Source organism: Acanthopagrus latus, chromosome 2 (assembly GCF_904848185.1).
Source record: "Acanthopagrus latus isolate v.2019 chromosome 2, fAcaLat1.1, whole genome shotgun sequence".
Classification (NCBI taxonomy): Eukaryota; Metazoa; Chordata; class Actinopteri; order Spariformes; family Sparidae; genus Acanthopagrus; species Acanthopagrus latus.
This window is the reverse complement of record NC_051040.1, coordinates 9,387,674-9,404,565: the sequence shown is the minus strand read 5'-3', so window position 1 is coordinate 9,404,565 and position 16,892 is coordinate 9,387,674. Positions and strand designations below refer to the sequence as shown.

The 16,892-nt window shown below is 41.0% G+C and overlaps 1 protein-coding gene across 1 annotated transcript in view; it reads right to left on the bottom strand.

Moving 5' to 3' along the window:
- The window catches only part of dph1 (diphthamide biosynthesis 1), a 62,307-nt gene that overhangs the window by 29,675 nt on the left and 15,740 nt on the right, over nucleotides 1-16,892 (bottom strand). The gene's annotated exons all lie outside the window — the stretch shown is intronic.

Here is a 16,892-nt window from a genome sequence, read left to right as displayed (position 1 = left end):
AGGAGAAATGCGACAATGCTGTTTTGCTGCGAAGCCCCAGAAATGACTTTCCACATCGGATTTTCCATCGCCCGGGGGATGGGGAGATTATGACAAAAACTTAACTTCTTCGTGGGTGAACTTATCCTCCAAAGTGTCAGCTATAATAAAACCGGCCACATGCTGAAAAATAAAAAGCAAAGACTCACTGGCACCGGATAAAACACAAACAAGTAATCAAAGACCCCCCATCCACCCTGCGATTTCACTGGCTGTCAGCAAACTTTTTGTATGTCTGGATTGTCCTCTAAATAATTGTCATTGCTCTGCTAAATTGTTTGAACAGTTAATCAGTCTACCTGCTTGACTTCACTGTATCAACAACACTGTTTTCTCAAACTTCAGTCTCAATTTAGATTAAACGTTGTGGGGAAAACACAAATAATAGGCATATTCAAAACACTCTCACACGTCAATCACGTCAATATTGAGTCAAACATATATTTTGTCAGCATTTAACAGCACTACAATGTGCATTATGCTTAGGCTTTCTCAAATACTTGTGTTTTCGTGTCTCCCACTCCATCTTCACTGTACCGGAAGGGGGGTTAAGTGCCTATCTAAAGAGCAACACCGAATGAAGTGAATATGTTACTGCTTGACTTTGTGACCTCCGTTTTTTTCCCTACCGGTCTGCTAATGTGAAGGAGGCAGAGGTAAAAAACAAAACCTCTTATGACTCTTATGATGCTTCATTGTCCTGATGTGCTGAGTGCAATCAAGCCCATTTAAGAAGAATAACAGGCTCTCATAAGCTGCATTAGTGCTGATTGTCATGCATTTATGCATCTGCTTGGCAAGTGTGCGGATGGTCAACAAGCCAGTGAGACATAAAAAAAAAAAAAAAAAAAGAAAAAGAAAAAAATGGCAACAAGTGAACTTTTCACAGTTATCTGCCATCATCAGGTGGGCTCATCCAATTTGCCCATTTGCATGTTTCCTTATTTCCCCCACTGATGTGATTTAATTTGTTCCGCAGTATCTTTGCTAGCCAAGTGCGACATAGCTGAGAAAATAATTCGAGATTTTCCAAGCATTCCATGGTTTTTAAGTTTTTGCAATTCTTTGGGATCAAAAGTAAATGTCACTTCTTTTGTGGCATCACTGTCCAATGGCAATTTTCATGGTACAAAATGAGCTTTTGCCATCTGATTGAGCCTAACGATGTAAAGTTATGATGGGGAATACCAGCAACAAACCATATGTTACTCTGGCAGCAGAATCGCTGGGTAGTTAGCACTGTCCTCTCACAAAAGACAGTTTTGGCTTTAATCTTCAGCCAAAGCCCTTCTGTATTGGAAGCTTGCATGTACTCCCGGTGGGTGCCTGGGTTTCATCCAGGGACTCTGACTTTCTCTCTTTCTCCAAACACAAACAAATGGTTTTGTTACTCTAAATTGCCAAGCAGGATTGTGAATATGTTGACCTTGATGGATGGGAAATCTATCTAGCCTATCACTCAGTGAAGGCTCAGATGGACATTGTGCATTTCAACAATGCACAGTTTTACCATGTGTTTCTCTGAGTTATGTGGTTTCCACACAAAGACATTAATATACAGTAAATTACACTTTGTATAGAATTCAATTCAGTAAATAACTAAGAAAAAAATCTGTAGAGCACAACTGAAGATTTCAGGATCTTCCTCACATCATAGTTAATTTGCAGCTATTAACAGGGTGGTTAACTTTACTGTACACGCATTAACATTTACAAAATAATATTATAATTTAAGAAAATCCTAAAACTGACCCGTCACAACATTAAAACCACTGACACAAGACCTAAATATCATGTTACAATGCAATGTTCTGCTAGGAAACCTTGGTTTCTGGCATTCATGTGGATACTACTTGACATGTATCAACCACCCGTACACTGCTAAAAAGAACATCCCCTCATGGTAATGGCACTCCCAGGTGGCAGTGTCCGCCCTGGCAGGACAAAGCTCCCTGCCATAGCACAAGATCTGCTCAGGAATGGCTCAAGGAACATGATAAAGAGCTCAAGGCGTCAACCTGGCCTCAAAATTTCCCAGATCCCATTCTGATTGAGCCTCCATTGAACATGAAGTAACAAGTCTGATCCTCACAGGCCCACCTTGCAATAAGTATCTGCCGCCAACACCTTGGTGCCAGACACCACAGGACACCCCCAGAGGACCTGTTTCTATGCCTCAATGAGTCAGAGCCAAGTCCAATCAACACTGGGGCCTCCATGGATTGGACTTGGTCCAGCACAGCCCACGGATAGTTGATGTGATTTGGTTTTTAGAATTTGGAGGCAAGTTCGCCATGTTGAGCTCTTTGTCACATACCCCAGATGGTTTTCTGTGCAGTTTTTGTAGTGCTGCAGGGCCCACGGTCCTGCTGGGGGGGCCATAACCATGAAAGAGTGTGCTTGGTCTGCAACAGTGTTGGATAGGAGGTACTTTTAAAGTAGCATCCACATGAATTCCAGGAGCCAAGTTCTGGGTTGTGTATTTGATCGTTGATCTAGACAATCAATGTCATTGACTTCACCTGTCAGCGGTCTTAATGTTGTGACTGATTGTGTATGTTTATGTGATTGTGTATACACACTGTATGTGACAGTATGGTCAGAGTTTTTCCATTGTCACCAGTTTGCCAACATCTTGGTTTTGTGAACAAGGTTTTCTTTAATTCAAGTTAATATGATTTAATGTTTTGTAATCAATGATCAGCCAATACCAGTTGATGCATAAATCATACGATCATTCATTATCATGATGGCCTCTCTCCATGTACATATTACCAAACCAGCACTGATGCAGCTATTACCTTTACTGTCTTTTTTATAAATAAGCCAAAAGTTGTTGCAGAATTCTTTGACAGCTTCACCTAGTGTGCTAGGAGGCACTCATTTAGAATCTCAGTTCACTTCTGCTTTCCCTCTTGAACGCAGCATGGCATGAAGACACGATCTCTTCAAATGGAAAGAATCTGATCTGCCAAACTTGTGTGGGCACAGTCAGATGATCCCTTTAACTGCTCCGGTGCCTATTTATGATATAATGGGGAGTGTCAAAAGTTTCCAAAAGATCCACAGAGCCACTCTTAGACAGTTGGCTCTTCTTCAAAGAATCTTCTCTGCCACTGCCATCTCAATAAAATGGCTTTTAACTGTGGAACAGAACATATGAGGGTCTTAACTGAATCCCTCTTAAGCGATTCAAGGTCTTTATACTGCACTCACTTGCCCTTGTATAGACATTTATATCAGGTAGAGGTGTCCTTCGGAAAACAAGTCAAAGAACGAAAGAATCTGAGTGACCTTTCGGTTGATAAGTGTATCCAACATTCATTTTTAACTTTGCTATAACTTTACTTCCATTATGGCACAGTAAATAGTTCAGGTAACAGAAGAACAACACAGAAAAAGACACAACAGTGGGAGTTTGAACATAGTTTGAGCATGTAGGAAAAACAGAACAGCTGTGAGCAATTATGCACAGGCAGAACTAGACTTAAACCGCCTTTGTGTGTGTTTGTGTGCACACATTTGAATGATGTGAATGAGTGAATCACTGTGAAGCAAGAGAATGTAAATGAGTAGCGGGATTAAACGAGGAGAAGGAAGCGGTTTATCGTTTTTTTTTGAGAATCAGCAAGTCGACATTCAAAAAGGAATGCTCTAAGCGAATGTGCTCCAATGTGATGTACCTTGACTGACCCCGGTGGATAAAAAAGAAAGGACGGATTACACTGGACCTTCGGCACTATTCTTACTCCATAAAGTACAGCCTGTATTCTTACTGTCTCTCCTAGCAGGCGAAGAAGAAGGTTGCAGCACACTCCATTTGACTGCGCTGCCAGGCAGATTTTTACATCTGAGGTCTAATAATAGCTGAGGTAGCAGACCGGTCTCATAGGAAACAAAGTGACAAGCAGGTCAGCAAGGTGGGTACAGGTGCAGCAGCACTGCTCTTGCACAGTTGCCACTGATACGCTTCGGGCAGACAGCTCAAATGAGCATATGTGGCACGTTTCTGCACACACACACACACACACACACACACACACACACACACACACACACACACACACACACACACGCGCACACACACACACACACACACACACACACACACACATACAGACACAAACTAACCTCCCCCTGTATGCAAATACATGTGTGAATTAATTCCTACATCTGGCCATGGCTCATCTTTTATTCCATTACATTTTAGACCTCAGCCCACATCAGGCCATTGTGTGTCTGTGAGTGGGCTTTGGCACGGGGCAGAGCAGACTGGCCCGGGAAAAGAGGATTCACCCAAAAGTGGCCAGCTAGCTCAGTAGATACGGACCATCATCATTTCCTGCACACATGAGTTCAGTTAAGGTAACTGAGGGTGAAAACATCAAATATCAGGGAGAAAGAAGCACAACTTAAGTCCGGTGGAAGAGAGAGGACACCGAAGTTGGAAGATGGGACAGAAGGACCATAACAAGTGTTTACTACACAAGGCCATGAGAGAGATGTCCAAAAAGTCAGGTACAGAGAGACAGAGAAGGTGAGAGAGGGGTGATGTGGATGAGTAGTGGAGGACAGACTGCATAAGACAGATGAGCCGTTCGCTGTGGGTTTGTAATATTAGCAAATCTGATATCTATAATCTGCTTTCTGCACATATAACATAGAAAATATCCTGACAAAGCGCTCCCCTCCAAAAATACATCTGGCATGGGGCACTGGGCAGCAGGATTAAATGATCCCTACTCCCTCCCTTCCTTGTGTATCTCTTCCACCTCAGTGTCTCTCCCCGCCTATTTCATTATATTTCATTGTCATATTGACACAGGAGTCTGCGGCTGTCTGCCTTCAACAAGGAACAATCTGGAGACAAACCCCCTAATGTAAAATATGACCGTCTAACAGCAGTCATTGAACATCTGCCAGCAGTGAGTAAACAGATAGACGTGAGGCGGCGAGCACGGGGTTGATGCTTGGACAGATGTTTTTAGTAATGCCATTAGATAATCCTTTAACTCCCCGAAAAACAAGATCATTACTGCTATTTCTGTGAGTGTATCTCATCTATTTGTCATGGCATTTATTCAAAAGCCTGAGCCACGGGTCATTACGGAAAAGCCTACAGCATTATCAAGATAGAGCTGTGAACTGCGCAGCATAGCAGAGCGTGCTTAAAAGAGCTGCAATCCAATTTACTAAACAAAAACACAATGATGATATGGCAACAGTTATTACAAGTGACGGTAGCTTTGCCGATGGTGCTCTAGGAGGTGAAAACTCAGGGCGAGGCCTACAACTAGAAACAGATCTAATCTCTCAAAAAAAAAATACAGAAAGCTAAATCTAGTTTGACACACTGGTTATCAGATCTGTGGGGGTGTAAAGACAGGATTGAGGATAAGGAACCAGAGAGGACAGATAATGGGTGTATTAAGTGCTATCTTGCCTCAACAAAAACAGAAAGCCTTAAAAATGTGGTTACTGAAACATTTATGTTCCTCTTGCGTGGGTTAATTAATCTGGGGGGGTCAAGGGAAGCCAACACGTGAATACTGTTTTTAGGAACTGTTAATTATTATATTCAGGATTACATAAGTAAGAATTAAAGAAAAAGCAGCTAAAATCAGTATGTCTATAACCTAAATTGATCAAATTGGCATGTGTGATGCAAAAGGGGTTGTTCACTTGTTCACACGTGCCAGGTGTTTTTTTTTTTGTTTATGTGTTTGTTTGTTTGTTTTTTAACCAAGAATGTTATAAAAACCCACAGTCCTCAGCACCAAACACCAGACAGACAAAGATAGAGACTACAGTGGAGTTTTTAGGACCTCAGGTAAAAACAGGTTTTTCTCAGAGTTAGTATTAGGGTCCAAGGGTACTTGGAGCTGAGTTTGGATGGGTGGTGCGTGTCACATGTCCGGCACATGAATGCCAAGGCCCAAGATTTCCCATCAGAACACTGCATTGCAACGAGATGATCAATGATATATAAATCACCTGTCAGTGTTTTTTCATATTGTGGCTGATTGGTGTACAGATGTGTGGTTTGAACAGACTGGTTGACGCTGCTGATAAAACATTTAAATCAACAACAGTCATCACAGTTTGACTCAAGTGCATTTTCCATCCCAACCACATCCAACCAGTGAGATACAGAAAGCTCCCATGTGTAAATAACTGCTTATGTAGGATGCTATCACTCAGAGTACCAAGCTGATTAAGAAAACATATGTTGAGGGCCCTCGAGATTAATCGAGCACAATTTACAGATTAGCCTGAAAGATATACGCTTTAAACGATTTACATCCAAGCCTCCCCCGTGCAAAGAAACAGTTTACTGTACATGCTGCATGTGCTCATTCCAGTTTGGAATACAATATCAATCAAACACATTACACTACTGCCTCTTTAGCTCCAATCCGCATGACATAAAAGTCAACTCTGAAAAATAACGATTCTTAAAACCTTTTCTTGTATTGATTGATGAGGTCACATCCATCTAATCCGTCTCTCGCTCGTCCCTAAGGCGTCCCTCCATCGTCCCTCCATCGTCCGTCACTCTGCTCCCACCAGTCATTTCACGGCGTCTCTCCTCTTACTTCATTTTCTCAAGCTTTTTGACTCCTTCCCCCTCTTCTTATGCTCCTTGTCATAATTTCTCTGAGCGGCCGTCTATCATTACATCTCTCCTTTAATTTTTGAGGAACGCCTACTCATTAGCACTTTTCTCAATGCTTGATGAATCGAGGTGGGTTCCCGGTGATTGAGTTGTCCTTCATTTATCCTCTAACGAAAAAGGACATTCTCATATTAGCTGCTGTTCATTCTCCTCTTCTCTTTATAGGAAGTACTTCAATTCTGAATAATCGCTGTGAACACAATATGAAAGAAATATGACAAAGGCTGTGTTCATGTTTTTATAATAGAACAATGTCTTTTTATATGCAGACATTGTGCCGGGTTCACAACACTCAATGATGTTTCATGACCACTAAACTGCAGCTCTCAATGTTCATATAAAGCAGAACATCAAATTATGCTCTCATAGGTTTTTTTTTTTATTGTTCTTATTCTTTGAAATTTGTGCATTGTGCTCATCCAATTTACGTTCTTCATCTGCCAGAGCAATGTCAGCGGAGTTACTGAAAAGGACATTTTAAAAGCACATGTAATATTCTTTCAATACGTTCTTTCCAGGCTGTGCATAATATTACATGGCTCTCTGTGCCCGCGATTACATGGACATGTGCCTGAGACTGTGGCATCCAAAATGAGAGCGATTATGGCCGGTCTGGGTGCTTGGAGACAGAACAGAGGGGAAGAGAGGGATTGCAACCTTCAGCACAAAGCCTTGCCCATCTCCTCTACACACTGCCAAGAAGAGGGAACTGTGTATATATTATTTCTTCATAAATTGGAAGTTCTCAGCCGCAGATAACACACAGAATCAGCATCTACTGCCCCCCTCGAAGTGCTCTCATTACTATCTTTTGTGACATTCTATTTGGAGGTCAAAGGCCAGACATAAAGAATAAAAAACTCACAACCTCCATCTGGCCGTATTCTTGTCCAAGTTACAATCAAAGTGACCTTTTTTTTTTTCTTACTGTATCTCTAGAGGGAATCAATTGTATTTTCATGACAGCTCAGGCAATTTCCAAGGTGCTATCTGCCAAGATATCGTATTACACAGTGTCAGCACCTATCAGGATTTCCAGTCTGCCTGGACATGATGTCCCCCTAGATGAGATGTGATTAGAAAAGATAGAACTGGCAGCTATCTCTGTGGTCATCGTCCAGGCCTTTGTCTGCCAGCTGCAGAGGGACATAGGTGCAGCTGATTCACTTTAGCACTACTTGTTACTTTGATCAAATTCACCTGAGGAAGCATCAGTGTCAAGTTATTGCGAGGAGGTGACCATTACTTGCCCTGATAGAACTGCCTGGGGTAGTCATGAGGACAGTTTTGTGCATTTTCTGTAGTCCTGCTCGTAACTCTTATGATGATAAGAAGATTGAGTATGTGCGATATATAAACTGTTTGCTGCTGGGTTTGCCCTACAAGCAATCTAACCTGTTAGCTTGCTCTCTGTAAATATAACAGAAAATATAAAAGACAACATGTTCTACTCCAAATACAAATTCAGCAAGGAGTGCATCTTTGGAAGCAGCTTAGTACAAACCATATTTATGTTTATTATAGGGTGGTGGCCTCTAGTGGCTGTAGTTATTATGACAGGAGCAAAGGAATAAGTCAAGTGAAATTTAAGAGCAAAACAGATAAAGTAGGTGGAGTGAACAGATGGTTCATACAAACGAAGGATGACCCAATCAGGTTTTTTTCTTAATGTAACCCTTTAACTGGTGACTACTGGTGAGATTTTAAAAAAAAACAACTCATTTCCAGAATTTCAGAATCAGAATCTAAGACATGAGACGAAATAGCGTAGAAGTTGACATTGCTGCTTAAAAATATGTTGAGCATTAGAGAACTTTTTTACCATTATTTTCTTTATCATTACAGATTTTCTATGGAAACAGAATCTGTTTAAGAAGTCAGTGGGCCACATGACATGGAAGGTATTGAGAAAAAAAATGTACAAATGTAGAAATCTGTAAAAATAATTTCTACATATTAATATTAATATAAAATAGAGAAAGCACTGAAATACAATAACAATAGGTGTGTCTCATTCATCCAGTTTACTAACACAATCTGCTGCTAGTTTGGAGTCACTGGGTCACATGACATGGAAATATCAAAAAAACTGCAATTATTTTGCACTAATATATTTATGCAAAGTAATTTAATGATGTTCCATAAATCAGTTTCCAGCAATTCAGTGCGAGGCTCTGGGAGGTGAGCTAACAGTCCTCCTGCTGCTCACACCGGGCGAACCTCAGTAAAGTCGTGGCTGGACCCGAGTGAATATCCGCCAAATATCCAACCTGATACTAACTTCACTCTGGTTCGATAAGTCACCTGTTGCAGGATTTGAATAGGATGATGAGGACTTCAGTCATTCAATGTAAACAGTGACTTGTACAAATTATACAAATAGCAGTAATGACAATAATAATCGATTTCCATATAATTTAGGGTGTACTGCTTTCACTGTGTGCAACGTAAATTCGCCATTCGCCCGTGGTATCAAACCTACAAAAATCATGTTGCTTTTTATTTTGCAGAGGCGGCACTGAAAATCCAGTAGCAGAATGCATATAGGGGAAACGCTGACACATCAGATAACCTTCTGCAACGGTTGCAGGCTGTTTGGTGGAGCTCTGCTTTGAATGAATTTTTGTTGTGACAAATAAATGGACTACTGGAAATGGAAATGGAAAGTCAACTTTGAGTTTTCATAACTTCCACAAGATATTTAATGTACCTAATTTAAACCAACCACATTACAAAAAAAAAAAACTTAACCAAGTAGTATTGTTACCTGAACTTAACCAAAGCGAACAACACTAACCACATGGAATATCATTTTGGGGGTTATTGGCACTAGACCTATTAAAGGTAGGGGAATCTTAAAGGACTTAAAAAACTTAAATGAAAGATTTGGGTTAGAATTCAGACTGAATACTGACCCAAAGCATCAATATTTGATGACTTGGGAAGACTCAAAAATCAACAATCTTTTTCCAGAATAACCCTCTCTTCCTTTGAGTTGGTTAGTTTAGGTATAAAGATGTCTCACTTTTTCCATCTGGGAAATGGTAGGAGATGACAAAGAGGAACACAAAAACCAGGCAGTTTTCTCTAGGGTTTTGCAGGTGATCGCTGATGAGATATTTTTATGGTTCAAGAAAAGCTTCAGGTGCAAAGTGGGAGTGTGTCTGGCAGGAGAGCTAATTAGACTGCACGGAACTCGATGGGTGAGCTGGGGGCTGATACCCTATGTGAATACCTTGAACATCATGATGTCATGTAAGCCAGAGAGAAGACAGACGCTAGAGTAGGCACAGGCACAAAACCATGAAGCACATATGCACAAAAACACATAGAGGCTGGCACACAGACACACTCACTCCCTCACTTACACCCAGATCTGTTGCTACAGCTCAGCTGCGCTGTGGGCGCCGTTAAGACTGTGACGATGTGAGGGCAAGGAGGCGTTGGAGGCTCCTTACTGGGCTCCTTCCTAATGGTAGAGTTGACATTTACCCTGGGAGGCTGTGGGCTGTGGCGGCTGCTCCCACAGAAATGATTCAACCTGCCATGTGGAATATAGTGGAATCTATTCTGATGGATGAAACGGCTACGGTGAAGGACCTGAAGATGTCTGGGGGCTGTGTGTGCATACTGTACCTTAATTTACCAACACACTGCATCCGACATGACTGTTACTTGAGCTATCTAGAGGCTGTGTTGACAGTTATCTTGGATATTACATGATAGAGAGAGACAGAAAACAGGTACGGCATGTCAGTGGAATCACAGAGTGAGCATCTTCCATCAAATGTGTTGTTGAATCATACATGCAAGCATACCACTCCTCCAGAAAGCTCCACAATGAGCATTTCAGACCCAACTGCCTCCACACCCTCCCTACCTACTGATCAGACCTGACCGAATCCTGTTCTTGTTCTGACAGTCATGATAGTGCTGGTCGCACACTTTCCAGTGTGTCTTTGACACATTTTTACTCTCTACCCTCCTTCAACAATTGTGTCACTAAAAGTATGCTAGCTGAAAACATTTTGATAAAGCTTCTGCGAGGTTGTTTTAAAGTACAGCTAAATACTAACATGCTCACAATGATAATGCTAACATTGTAAGCTGGTATAACGTTGTAGAAATATTTAACACACTACGTGAAATCTTTGACTGTCTGGTTGCGCTGGAGCAGAGATCAGGCAATGACCAAAATCATTACGATTTATCCTTTGGGGACCATGAATGTCTGCATTTAAATTTCAGGAATATCCATCAAACAGTTGTTGAGACATTTCACAAAAAAGCCAAAAGTTGTAACCTGCTGTTAGACTAGACGAAAAGTCAGAGGTTCACCAAAATAGCAAGGATTCATCCTCTAGGTACTATTAATGTTTGCAATATGGTTCTTAAAATTCATCTAGTTGTTGTGGAGAAATTTCAATCTGAACCAAAGTCCTGGACTGACAGGAAAATCTACATTGCCTAGAGCCATGCTGTAAGTGAGGTTAAAAATGACTGCAAGGCTTCTGAGCAGATAACAAGCTACTCTACAAGGGGAGCAGACTGAAGCTTGTATCTTGTTTGATATATTTTAAGATTTTAATGGATAGCAGTAGTTTGTTTAAGTTCCACGCTGAAAACATTGTTGACAAGCTCAGGAACACACAAAGGATGCAGTGTTTCACAGATTATTTATTTTCATTTCAGCCTCAGAAAGTTGGTTTTTGCCACAAATTTATATGAGATTATGGTGATTTGTTGTGACACCATCAGCTCAGTGTCTTTGAATGTTAGACACCATTTATGACGGTGCTTTGAGCCCGTAACAAATTGTAAATCCCCTGACTCATCACAGTATACTCTGTCCGTCGGGGCTGGTTGGCCATCTCTGTCACTGGTGTATCTTTATTTATAAGGCCATTTTTGGGAAAAGCTTCCTTCCTACTTGTGTTTCTATATTAATCGAGAATGTGGGCCTCATTATACTGTAGTCTTAAGAACAGAGAGATTTTCTGCTGACTGTTATTCTGCAGAAATGCTTGAAAGTAAAGGAATTGGTTACTGGTGAATGGGTTTAGAGACACTGCCAGTTGAAGGAAAATGAATATTCCGATGACTGTCATTTCTTGATATGTGCATTGTAGTGTGCCCCTGGCAAACAGTTTATGATTGAAAGGCCTAAATAATTACAAATGTAATGGCGGTAACAGTCCTCATAATCTCATCCAATCATTTCTGACCTCACCCTCAGTGTGCAACACTTGAGCCTTGGAGTAATTTGGAGTAAACCACCAGGCCACCATGAATCACAAGTCATCATTAGTTAAAGACTAAAAGGGCAGCTGATGTCAGTGGTTAGGGACCTCAACTGTGTGAACAAACACTGACAAAGGAAATGCAATGACCTTTGCATTGACATGCGGCCACAGCAGTTCATCAATCTAACAGCAGTTACGATATGCAAAACAAGGGCTTCCGTAAAGCAGCTTCCTGCTCAGTCAGGAACAATATAAATGGACTGAATGAAGCCAGATTTAGCACTTGTTGTTAACGGTTATTAGTAAATATATGGCAACATATGAACATGCATTAAACTGTTCCACAACTGCCATTTGTAGGAAAGAGTGCTGTCTTCTTGAACCTACGACATATTCTTTTATCTACTACTTACCCACTTTCTGAAGGTATCATTTGGTGTAATTTGGATATAATTTATGTGCCCCAAGAACTGCAATTAAATCTCACATTATAATCAAATCAATTCAATTCAATTAATTTCACAAAGTATAATGACTGCTTAACAGGGAGTCCTGGGTCAATATATGGGTCAACCAATAAAACAGAAGCACATTTGAAACATGTGCATTTTTTTCTTAGCTGAATAATCAATTATACCATCAACAGAAATTGAGCTGCTATTTTGATAACTGATTAATCATTTCAGTCATTTTCAAAGCAAAATTGGCAAACATTTGCTGGTTTCAGATTCTTCAATGTCTAAAAGTCTGAAAGAAGAGGCAAATTAAAGACATCACTTTAGGTTCTGAGAAATTGTGCTGAGCTTTTAACACAATTATTTGACATTTCATAGAGATTTTCTGGACTTAACGATTAGTTGCACCTCTATTGTCTTGTTACATCGATGACAAATGACCACATGACTCCTTTGTAGTCAGGCAAAGGAGTGTTTCATTTTTCACTATTGTTTTTTGCTTCAAATAACAAGAGCCCTTTGGCTTTGTGTGGTCAGCAAATTTGTCATTCACCCACCAAACATCAGAGTACAAGACCTCGGATTATGTTACAGGCCAGCATCTCTATGTCGAGGCCCAGGGTTTTTCGTGCCAACAGAACAGAGAGGGAACATTAAATGCTAGTGCTGTCCTCAGGATTAGGACATGGCGACAGCCCCACACACCCTGCCTCTGCTTCTCTCTTTATATTCCTCCACTGTCACAAAAGCAGCAGCAGTAAATACTGAAGGAAGTTCATAAAAGTATCTTTCAAAGCTAGAACGAGACAGCTGGCATGCCATCAAAGGCAATAAAACATATGGTCCAGTGACAGCACATGCATCATCGCCTGCCTGCACAACTTACCAATTCTTTATTTTACTCTGAATGCTTTTTCTTTTTTGTTTACTTGTGAAAGCAGAGTACATAGGTCTTTGAATTTCAATGACAATGTCAACAATGGGAGAGTAAAGAATGAAATGAAACCGCACAGAGAGAATCAGATAAAGGAGGATGACACTGTAATAAATGGACTGCCGCTTTATACACGGGGACATGGTTATTTAGACTGCAGACACCACTCTACTTTAAACTATCAAGTGGTCACCGATCTGAAAATGCTGGTTTTATTTTAACATCTCTTCTTTGGATGATTGTATATGTTATAGTATATGTTAACGGTAACTGCCTTTGAAACCAAAGGTGAAAGGGGAGGGACAGAGCTAAATTAAAGTATATAAATGCCATTCCCTGCAATTTCTTTAATGTGGTCTACATGTGGAAATGTCCAAGGGCAAGATACTGAACAATATTGCTCCTGGTTGCTCTTCCATCGGTGTGTGCATGTAAGAAAATTAGCACATGATCCTGTCTTTACCCATAGTTGTTAGATTATGAATAGATAACCCTACAAACACAGAGATAGAGAGAGAGCTAATGCTTGAAATGTAGTGCTTATAACATTAAGCATGGCATACTGTGACTGTAAAAGTGTGTATATGTAAAGGGTGTGTGTGTTTTGGGTTCAGTGTATTAACTGCAGCATGGCCACAGTTCAGAGCAGCTTGTCCTCATTAAGACTTAGCAGTCCCTCCCACTGAAGCTCCTTACTCTGAGGCCAGCTTAGCCCTTTCATCCCCATTTTTGATATGGACCTCAGCCCCATCTCGTGAGTACCAGGGGCCGTGGCAGTGATGGTAGATCCGCCCAACTCCTGGGACCTCTGGTAACCCCTTGACATAAGCTGTGCTATCATCCAAAGGTTACTGTCATTCACTCTCCCCCAACTCCACCCTCCAATCCCATGCTAGACACACATTAGGATGGCTGGATAAGCCAATTGGCTACATTTTCATCAATGCACCAGCGAGCTTGGTTGTTGCCATAACAAAGTGCTCTAAAAATGCTAGCTGCTGTGGAGGTCTGGTTTAAATATTTCTCAGTGATTATTGTTAAGTTTTACATGAGATACTTATTTCATCTTTCCATTTTTTTTTGGGGGGGGGGGGAGATAAAACAGTTGACAGGATTCTCAGCAGAACATCCCGGTTTCTCACCAACAAGCGGTTTCATCTGGGAGGCAGATTAAACATCCAGAAACAGACAGCTTTCACCTGCGGGATAAGCCTTTGAAGGGATCAGACAAATTCTGAGCTGAGATTGTTATCAAAACCAATGAGACTTCCATGGCACTGTCTATCCGGTTACAGTATGAAGTGGAAACAGACTTGAACCAAGACCTTGAGTCCCTTAAGGTCCTCCGGACAAATCTTGCAATTTCCTCCCCACATCGAAACAGAAGATCATGCAGTGAGGAGCCACCAGATGGTGTTGACCTCAGATTCACCATCGGGTCCAATAAGCCCTTAGATGGGATGTGGCTGTCGACTTACACTGCCATTCTTGAGGCAGTCACAAAAGCAAAGTGTGTCTTTGAAGATTCTCAGTCAGCCAGGTCACAATATCTCAGTGTATTAAGTTAAAGGCAACTGGATATCTTGGAAGGAATAATAGACAGGCTTTTGGGCATCACCACACACTGCAGCTTTTATATTATGGGTTAGTATTATGTAAGAGAATTTCTCCATGTTGAAGTTTGAGAGTTGCTAATTCTCTGAAGAATTACAGACTTGGTGTGATGAATCAAATGTCTTTACTTCGCGCAGTGTGGAGAGAAGACCCAAGCGGCAGCTACATAGCTCATGACAAGGCTCATTCAATCAGTCACACATTCAGTATTTATCATATCTGTCTCAGTACAATGGTCCTTTAATGTTATGCAAGAGGGTGACAGTCAGCGGACTCTGATCTGACTTCCTCACAAATTAGACACAGAGAATAGCACAGGACATGTCCCAGTCTACACGCCGATTCCGATTCACCAAGTTCGAAAACTAAAATGTTCAATTCTCACAATTTTGGGTGTAGACTTTTAACAAACAACTTCTGCTGTGTTTTCTTAGATTTGTACACTGATTCATGTGACCCTGTTCTACTGAGCTAACCACCGTAACACGCCATCTTTGGTGGTCCAACGGCGGATGAAACAAAGTCTAAGTTAGGGGAAACTCTTGTTTATTAGAACTTAGTGCCGTACTTTTGGCCACCTATCCCATTGGTGACAAAACCTGCCAACAACTTAAAGTTTGGAAATTGTAATTTAGCTACAAAACAGCGTTTGGAAGCAAACCAAACATATGTGAACCAAACAATTTTTGCTTGCGACGTCTGGAGCCAATCCCAAGTATCGAATAAGGGCCTAATCTGGAGGTAATCTAATGGATCACATCGGCTAAAATAAAGCTCATCAAAATCGAACCATTTCTTTACCGTACGCTACTGCTGCCGTCCACTTCAGCCTGCTGGTGTTGCAGCTCTTGCTCTCCTAATGACAGCCGCACTCTGCGAGCACTTAAGTTATCTATTTGCACTGGGGACTGACTCTGTCCTGTCACAGAGCTTGGCAAAATTCGACAGAGTCTGGTTGAAGCAAATCCATTATGTCTCCTCTCCCTTATAGCAAAGACGAGTGTACAAATCTTTTGAGTTGCAGCCTTTAATTTAAAGCGGGCCCTGGTGTGTCACTTTCACCGGTTAAAATAACAATGTAGCCCATGGTAGGATATACCTTATCAGCGATAACTCCCCGAGTCATTTAATGGCGCGCCAAAATGAAAATTGGCTGTTGTGGGTTAGTGTGCTCGCTACAAGCCGCTGTCTGCACTCAGCCAAAGATTGTTCCTGAGGTAAATTAAGCATCGCTCTGCTCTCTATGTCTCTCTCAACTCAAATCAGCATCTCGTCAATGTCAGAGTCAGATTCCTCCAGTTAAACTTTCCTTAAAATCACATCAATAATTAAAGCAGGTCAATTTAATAGTTTTGAACCCATGCCCGGACTATATGAATCATGCAGCCGATTTAAAATAAGGTGTGCTGACTTTAGAAGACTCCTCAAGTTATTTCAGTATGTTAAATATAGATCAGATCGAGGTTTAGGTGAATTGAGGCATTGGATTTGACATGGTAGTGAAGCCATCTATTATAAAAAGGGCCAAAAAAAACGCAGTACTTGACAAATCTGTGTGAACATTTTTGCCAACATTTCAGGAGGGGTCAAAATTGAAGTGGTTCAGATAATCTGTCTAAAATCTCGTTGTGTTTACAAGTGTTTATGATCTGCATAATTGCTTGACCCTTGTGTTTGTCTTCTCCTGACTTTGTTGTAGCTGTATGGCCATGTGCCCAGATCTCAACAATTACTTTTGTTTTCAGAATGATATGATAACCAAAAGGAAACTCAAAAAAAAAGTGCAAAAATATAAAACCCAAGCTGTTGTGGAAATGTCCTGTAAAGTAGAGACGGCTGTTGAATAATCCTGGATGACGAACATGTTTGTCCAACTTTGTTCTTTTATAGGGAGACAGGAGTGCTCAAACTCGGTTGATGTCATTCAAATT